Genomic DNA, 9,640 nt, shown 5'->3' on the forward strand with positions numbered 1-9,640 from the left:
TGCTGTATTATGTCAGAAGTATTACCCTCTCAGGAGTACAGTGTATACAAACCCTAACAAATTAAAAAGGCTGTGGACACAATGAACAAGCTACTGTAGGTGCAACTACTCAACATAGGTTAACAAAAGTAACAAAATATGGTGTTCAGGACACCACTTTAAACTGCTTTGCTATATTACAGCAGGGTTGAATGCAACTCTGGTCTCTTGCCTATGAACTTTGCCATTTCCAAAACCATTTGAAGTCCATCATTCTACAGTGAGGAAGATTATTCATAAGTGAAAAACATCCAAGACAGCCAGGAGTGGCTGTCCAAGCAAATTCACCCCAAGGTCAGATTATGCAATGCTCAGAGAAATCTCCAGAAACCCAAGAGCTGCATTGGGTCATAATAAGCTGACTATTCAGTTTAGTGTCACTGCTGAAAAGCATCAGAAATGTCATTTGATATCGTTTTCTCCTGTGTGTCATAGATGATGACTACCGAAGCCCCATCTGGGATACTCCTTAATGTCCTCACTAAAGACTGAGATGTCCTAATTGTTTTAGCCTTTTCTCCCATCATGTCTAAACATTTTCATAATGTCAACCAACAGAAACACTCAGTGCCTTTCCCTGCACTTATTTTTCCTCCTTAGAGAGAGGACAGCCAGTATCATTAATTGTTCCCTGAAACATTTTTCCCAGTGATGTCACGCAGGTTGGGAAAGACAACAAAGCTAACAGGGGGCTTGTGGTGTGTGTGTGTGTGTGAGACCAGTGTGTGGTATACCGTATTTTTCGGACTATAAGGCGCACTTAAAATCCTTAAATTTTCTCCTTGTTGTGCTTACTGACCTTGACCCAATTGGTACACTGCACTCAAAAATCTGTTAAAATGTTTTAGTGCGACTTTGGTAAGGGAAGCTTCACAAATATCGACATTTTCCAGAGCGTACAAAGCGTACGTCAGGGGGGAGGGGGTAACACCCAGCGTACGCTTTTCAAATAGTTAGAAAATGTCGGTCGGTCTGTGTAATTTGAGCGCTGCCGTCTGACCACCGATGGCCGAGGCATCCACACCACTGCACCATTCCGTGGTCTGCAGCGATATGGCCTCAGGTCTGGCGGATCATTAATTCTCTAAAATATGCCATCTTCGATTCACAAAATGACTCTACTGACGATATTAGACAGGAACAAGCTGTGAGTGCGGCGCAGCAGGTGTGGAAAGCAGCCAAAGCCACCGGAGATAAATTCAAGTGGAAGCATTGTTCCAGAAATAGAAACCGCGCAGACTGCAGATTTGGCCTATTTGCATCTATGCTGGTCCAGATATTTGTGTGTTATCTTGCGATCGGCAGCCGGCACTGTTGCCAACTTTTGTTCAATAAAACTCGCTGTCGGCTGTCTCAAAAGTTGCTAAAGGACGAATCGAGGTCTGGGGGTGTGTGCTGTCCCCCTCGGTGCCAAAGAGAGGTCCGGGCGATGCCACAGTATGAAGGGACGCAGCAGGAGCGCAGCAGGAACGGTGAAAGCGGAGTTTTCAAGTTTCCGGTGTTTAGTCAAAAAGGGGTTTCCTTTTATTTATTATTTTTTTAATGTTTTATCTTTGCTTATATTGATAAATAGACTAGTGCACAGGATTTGTGAAGGACTTATAAAATGAATAAATGACTTGTTTTTACACACATTAATAAAGAATATATTGTAGCGTCTGTTAAGCCGTTGAAGAAGATGGCGAGAGAAGGCCAACAAAAGTTGCCCTTTTATTAACGATTAAATGGTTGCTGTGGGCTGCAACCAAACAAAACAGTAAGAACAACGAGACTGACTCGGATAATGATGAGAGGGAACCCGGCATGCTTGATGCAGAAATCGCCCAACTGTTCAACTCAGACACTGAAGATGAGGAATTTGATGGATTTGTGGAAGATGAATGATTTAAAATGTGAGGGTATGTTTCTGTATTTGTTACAAATGAACAATATTCTGAGTTATTGTGAATGAGTTGTATAAAGTTCGACTTACCTGACGCTTTTTTTCGCTCTACATATGTTTTATCATGCGCCTTATGGTCTGCAAATACGGTATAATGGTCTAAGCTGGCACAGTGAGCACTTCTTAGACAAAAATTTGAAGGCAACATTTAAGAATATTTCATTTGATACTTTCTAAGACTGATTGGTCAGAAACTGTTTGGTAAGACTGAGAATTAAGGATGAATGTTTTCAGTGTAAACCCACCGTCAGAATTTCAGATTCATTTTTTTTAAAGATGTTAACTGCTTCATAAACAAGTTTTGTTCTTTTTCTATTATCTTATGCTTTATTTTACATGTTTAATTTGTATTGAGTTGATCTTCTGTATCTTTACTTACTTTTGATTTACACATTAACTAGTTTTTTAAACTTGCATTACACCTCTATCTGTTTTGGTATGTATTGGTTCAGTGCTGCTGTAAATATACAGGATTATGGCTTCTCTGGAGTTCGTACAGTACCGTTGTAATCTGGAAAGCACTCAATAGAATTACAGTCCAATCCACTTTTATTTCAATTTTCTTTTCTTTCCTCTCCTTCAATAAACAAAGTAAACAAAACACATAAAGGATTAACAATTCAGTTAGCCCAGCCCCCTTCCAGGAGCTGACAGTGGTTTTATTACTGTAGGGGGCTTGGTGACATTTCCAGTTAGCACTGACAGGACGAGGATACACATCCACCCCACAGACTTTGGCTCCGCACGAAACACAAGTCATGACATTTGGTGGCTTCATTTTTCTGCTCTTCCTCTCAGGTACGTTAAGCAGAATGATGATCTGAGAAATCTCCTGCAGGCTGGATAAAAGCTAATATTTAAAATTTGTTTTCATTAGCTCAGTGGATCTTTGCCACGTTTTGGATTTGTGAGGTTTTTATTGAAGGCATGAACCTGTCTTAGGTTTGTCAGGGCTTTCATTTATTTGAATTTGAGGGATTTCACAGTCAAGAACAAAACAAACAAACCTTGTTCTTAAAAATGTCAGTTTGGTGTCCCAACGACATCTTCCAGCAATAAGTAAAAGAAAGGGGAAAAAAAAAAGGACTCGATTGTGTCTTTGAATGATTCCAGAGAGGGGGATGTTTTGGTTCCCATTTGATACATTTGGATTATCTATCACAGGTAAATGTCAAATAGAGACTTCAATCTAAACATGCAATAATAAAAAAAAAAAAAAATGAAAATATGCTTATAATTTATAAATCATCAGTGGACTAATGGACTAAAACCGCATGATCCTGCCAATGTCCATCTTATATGGATTTTTAGTGACCACATTTGCTGGATAATTAATGCATTAAGATCAACCAATCTCAGAAAGTAGCGAATGAAATATTAATGTTGTGAGTGAGCTGGTGTTTTAGTGGTTTGATCATAAATTCAAGAGTGTTAGACACTGATGCACTGAGACTAATGGACGTTCTTCAACACTGTAACCAATTAGGATCTAATTTGATATCTGATGTCCTGATAAATGCCTTTTATGCTCATTTTAGACTCCATATAATTATAATCTTTAATTTGGAATGCCACTAGAGTAAGTTTACATGATTCACAGATCAAAATAGCTCTTATTTATCTTATACTCAGCCTTCCTGCAGCCCCTCACTTTATTCTGTGTCTGAAACAAGCTGTTTTAGCTCCTCTCCCTTTAACCCTGCAACACTAACATGAGGGTTGTAACACTATCATGCTCACTTTGATGTGGGTGAAAATCAGCCGAGGTTAGTGTTTTGGAGTCAAGCCATCTTTCTTCTGATTGGCTGCACCTCATAAACAAAAGGTTTGAGCAGCAGGTGGGTTTCACTCACATGCTGGTCCAAAGAAAAAAGAAACAATTACTTATACACAGGCTGATGTTTAAAACTTGGGCTATTTGCCACTGTAATAAGTAATATATAGAACTGAAAATCCAATTTGAGAGCATTTTGACTTTATGAATAATTTTTGTGAATTTATCTTGATGTTTGTTGCTGTAGATGGAGTGCGCTCTGAGCGTATCTGCAGCTATCAGGATGTTTTAAATTACCTAAACCTGACCAAAAACAATGAGCTGTTTTTCATGGCCCGGCCTGTGAAAGATTACAAAACCCCACACAAGTAACACTGGAAGTTCTGCTGTATGCCATCTTAGATGTGGTAAGTGCTCAAAACTGTATTTGTAAAGTTTTGAAATATCAAGATTTGTCTAACTGCTTTTAGTGATGAATGAAACATCATTTTGTTCTTTATAGTCTCGTTTCCTCTTACAAAGTTTAAATGAATCAACATTTTGCCAAATATGCTAATTCCCTTTCTGTAGTTAGATTTGCTGAAGATCAATACCACTCTAATGTTTGAAATGGGAGAAACCGATAGTCTGACTCGCTCCAAATTATAGAATCGACAACACACACACAAAAATTAATGCAATTTGTGCTCTTAGAGGGGGTTACAATAACAGGAAGTTTTGGTTTCCAAAGCTCAGGGACAGTTATACCATGTACACCCACCAAGACCACACCAATACTGGACCTGCCTTTGATCCCAAATCAGCCTGAGTCATGAATCAGGTCCGATTTGGCAGCTACAGCGTACTGCATTGTGGTCACAATATGATACACATGGTCAGTAATGGACAAAGTCCACAACTGAGTGGCACCAAGAGACCCAAGAATGCTCCTAAGAAAACTTTGTCACATATTTGTTTCTTTACAGGTTGAGAAAGACCAAAAGTTCATTCCTTATGTTTGGACCGTCACTGTGAGTTTTGCCACTAGACAATACATGAGACTGAACAACAATGGCTTTACATCTCTGAGTCTTTTTAATTTCTGTCCCTGTTTTTGACTTTTCTTAATTTCTTCCTGTTTTTGCTCCATGTTTTCCTCCACAGAGATGGCACAATGACTACATTTCCTGGGACCCAGATCAGTTTTGTGGCATTAATAATATTTCTGTACCTACTGAGATTTTGTGGAAGCCAGATCTCACTATTGAAGAAATGTAAGTATAAATGTGCCCACAAAGATAAGACATACTTGTCCCCTGTCTTTGTCAGGACACCCTTTCATATACTGCATTTCTCAGTCCCAAGATAACTCTAAACTAAAGAAAACTCAGCCTGAACCTTTAACCGGGACAATTACGCTCATTTCCATATTTTATTTTTCAACTCAGCTAGAATAACTTCACATAAGTTACAGTTCAAAATATTCCTCAGCCTTCAGTTCAACCACTGTGTAAAACATTTTAGCTCCTTTCCCTGTAAGCCAGCTTTCTTCTGATTGGCTGCCCCTCACAAATAGAAGATTTGAATGGCAAATGACTGATGTTGGTGTGCCCTCAACCAGAACCATGCCTGAGATGATCATATTAGGGATGTCTGCTTTTGCTGACATCTTATGGACCCACAAGAAAAGTTTATACTAGGTTATCTTTAAAACAGTCTAAAAAGTAAATCAACACAAAGTGTCTGAAATGAAGTATTTGTGTAATAATATAAACAATAAGGCAATAAAATAGACTTGGTGAGTTTATCATAGTGCTGACTGTGTGAAGCATGGAGGAATGAGGGCCCATATACACAATGTGGAAGCTGATTATGTTAACTTAAAGTAGTGATTCTCAAATCTAGGCCTCATGGCCCAGTGTCCTGCAGGGTTTAGATGTGTCCCTGATCCAACACACCTGAATCAAATGGCTGAATTACCTCCTCAGTATGCAGTCAAGTTCTCCAGAGTCCTGCTAATGACTTCTATATTTGATTCAGGTGTGTTGGATCAGGGACACATCTAAACCCTGCAGGACAATGGGCCACGAGGCCTGGATTTGAGAATCACTGACCCAAAGTGAGCTGATTTATTGCAGGCTGAGAAATATAAACAAAATAAAAAGAGAGCTGAGTAATCTAAACAGCTAAACCTAGCACTGGGGAATATACAAAAAGCTAGAGAAACTAAGCACTGGGAGACACTGGGGCAGATAAACAGACAAACTGATAAAGGGCGGGGGGAAGACTGAGACAATATATACACAGAGGATATTAGGCAAGTGGAGACACCTGGGGAAACACACACCTGAACTAAACTACTAAGGACAAGGTAAGGAAGTAAACTGAACACAAAACACAGAGACAAAACACAAGAGACTGACAAAATAAAACAGAAAATGACTACACAATAGACAGAAATGCAGAGGCTGGCACACAGGGAGGAGGGCACACTGAGGGAAACCACAAACACCTTAATAGAAACTAAATACTCAAAACTGAAAGACTAAGGAAAATTCAAAACTGCAAAGGCCAGGTCATGTTTGTAAATGAGAACTAGTTCTCAAGCAAATGAAACACAACAGAAGGATTTAGCAATATCAGAACTCCAAAGACCAAAAAACACAAAACACTGGGCAAAGGCCCAGGAGCATGACACACAGAACAAATCATGTGACTTAGCGAGGTTTCTCTTCTGCTTAAAAGTGAAAAAAAAAATCAGCTTCAGACAGGTGATGAAATATTGAAATATAGCTCAAATGATTAAACAAACAAATAAACATAAATGTCTATTTCCATCGTGGTTGTTTATAATGGTTGTTTAAGTTCACAGTCTTTTGTTTATGACGACAATCATTATAAATAATCAAGACTAACAGAGTGGAAAACAAGCACCACCATTTTTGATGAATTAAACTCAGTGGATCAAAAAGTGAACTAATTTAAATTTCCTGTAAATTCAGTTTACTTTGACATTGAAAATATGACATTATACTGATCTTTAAATGATAGCATACTTTTTTTATGGTGAATAGAAGATTTGAATATATGGATATCAATGCACAGTATAGGCCAATACATTTCTTACCCTGCCTCTTGATGGCTAGTAAAGACTACTCTGCCACTGTGATCCTGGTTATATTAGTGGGATGGATGGATGGATGGATGGATGGATGGATGGATGGATGTTCACTGACAATAATTACATGTCAGTCTAATAAATACTTAAGTTAGATTTTACTTTTTTGTTGTGATTTTAGAGTGTAAAGTGTAGATTTGTAACCAAATGCGCTTCTGATAAATTAGCCCGTTAAATAGCTGATGTTAGGGGTTTTTTTGTTTTGTTTTTTTTAACCAGTGCAGCTGCAGAGAGATACACAGAAGAACTAGCCCTGAGCTGATATCTGTGCTTTCCTAGTTTCTGAAGAACTTCTGTTTCTTTGTTTCCGTACAGGACAGAGAAGGACAAAGCTCCTCCAAGTCCTTATCTCACCATCAATGACAAAGGGGATGTTGAAGTCCAGAATGACCAGGTGCTGGTGAGCACCTGCAGGATGCATACTTACACATTCCCATTTGACATTCAAAGCTGCAACTTGTCCTTCAGATCTCTTGTACACACTGGTGAGGGGACATTTAGCAAAAAAGCACATATGCATGGACATACTGTATAGGCGCATATTCTTGCTAATTAAATGCCATGCAACACATAAATACTTGAATTTCTGTCACTGAAACTGGAGAAAAGACTTCTATAACCTTAATAGATCATGAAGCTTATATCTCATCAAATTTTATATGCATTTATCTGAAAACATTTGGTTGTAATTCAGTCAATTCAATTTTATTTATATAGTGCCAAATCACAAACAAACAGGTAAAAAGAAGTCCAACTTTTGGTGCCAAATACACTTGGGCACAGTGGCCTAATGCAATACACCCTAAAATTAAACCTGGATCATTTTTTTCATGTGTGGAGTGTAAACTGAAGTTGGGCATAGCAGAAAAAGTTTGAATCCTCTGATTCAGACTAATGTTCCAGCATGATGATTATTTAGTTCCACTTATTAGTATATTACCAAGACTACTCAAAAAATATGGAATAATTTTCATAAAGCAATGTAATTTATCTGGATCCTTATCTGAATCTAGGAAGTTTATGAAGGATTGTTTTAAATTTGTGAGAGAGCAAAACTGGACTCTTGTGTCACATCTCTTACAAATACATAATAACCCAGTACAGTTGGGTTATTACAGCTATAGACACTCAGTTTTGTTTACTTCTGCTGTAAAGTTGGGGATTTTCAAACGGGGGTCTACGAGTTCTCACTCATGTTTGGAGCCATCCTCCAGGAACTGCAGTTTTTGACACTTTGTGTTGGCTTCTTTTCATCTCTGGATGCTGCTTGGGTGTACAGTTAAAGCTGGTTGTGATTTGCGACAGTTTCTGCTCTTTAAGTCCCTTAGGCCCTCTAGGCCCTCAGGTCCGGTTGCTACTAGAGTTTTTAAACATGTTTAATATTTGTGACTAACACCAACATCAATTTTTACCTGTGGTGAGTTATCATTCATTTCTTCAGTGCTACCTCGTTACCTAAAACAACCTCACAGTGCTTTAATTTCCACCTCAGCCCAGGAGATTCGGCTCCAGCCAGGTGACAACTCTACAGAGGCCACCGAGTGGTCTCGTGATTGATGCGGACACAATATGAATGGCTGTTCATAACATGACAGTCACTGCCAACAATGCCAGCAATTTAGTTGACCAAGACATCATCATTTACACTGTAGTATTTCTAAATACACATACACATGCTGCATTATCAAACAGTTTTAAGTACAGTGAAAAGCTTGCATTTTTTCTTTTCTGCCTTTCTTTTTTTCTATCCTGACTTCCCTTTTTTTTCTGGCTTTCTCTCATAGTGCCCAGTCCAGCTATCCATTCTTTCTTTCTTCATAGTTTTCTTAGTATTTCTCAGTTATATATTTACTGCTTTGTAAATAAATATGTCACGTTTATGTTTCCTACACACTTAATTCAGTTGTATTTCAGATGTGCATTTCAGGTTATCAACAATCTGAACTTTAAATCCAAATTTTACAGATCAACATGAAGAGGCGATCACTCCTCTATGTTGTCAACTTCTTGCTGCCTGTCCTCTTCTTCTTGTGTCTGGACTTGGCCTCATTCCTGATCTCAGACAATGGGGGTGAGAAGCTCAGCTTCAAGGTCACCATTCTGCTTGCCATTACAGTGTTACAACTTATCCTTAATGAAATTCTGCCTGCGTCGTCAAACAGGATCCCACTTATAGGTAAATAAGCACAAAAGTCTTGCCTTTACTGGACACTACTTACTGTATTAATGATTTTTAATTTGCCCACAATACTGATCATCGTGCTCCCTTCATCGGTCTACCTCACTGGGATTTTTGCTCTGATGATGCTAAGCCTTCTGGAGACAATTCTTGTGATGTATCTAATGGAGAAAGACTCTACTTTCCCAAGAAACCAGGCTGAGAGTAACCAAAGCCTGATAGAGGACTGTAACAAACAGGGCAAAGCGAAGCCCTCACACAGGTGAGAGGAGGAGTCATTTGCATCTCTTATATGTAAGTTCAACATGAGGCCAATTATGGCCTACTCTATCATTAATTTTTTATGATTATTTATTGACTTTAAAAATCTGTACACCAACATCAAATATTCTGCCCACAGCTTTTTTTTTTTTTTGGCTCTGTTTTTTTGGACTTAAACATATTCTGTTACTTTAAATTGGTGAAAACTGTCTTTTCAGAAGTGCACAAATTGACTCAGGGTGTGCATATGTATGATGCAGCAGCTGGTGAAACACCATCTGAGCTGCT

General features: G+C 38.6%; 1 pseudogene; it reads left to right on the forward strand.

The window, feature by feature from the left end:
* Nucleotides 1–2,739: 2,739 nt before the first annotated feature.
* On the forward strand, nucleotides 2,740–9,357 carry LOC115798429 (5-hydroxytryptamine receptor 3A-like; annotated as a pseudogene).
* Nucleotides 9,358–9,640: the final 283 nt, after the last annotated feature.

This window comes from Archocentrus centrarchus, chromosome 19, assembly GCF_007364275.1.
Source record: "Archocentrus centrarchus isolate MPI-CPG fArcCen1 chromosome 19, fArcCen1, whole genome shotgun sequence".
In the NCBI taxonomy this organism is placed as follows: Eukaryota; Metazoa; Chordata; class Actinopteri; order Cichliformes; family Cichlidae; genus Archocentrus; species Archocentrus centrarchus.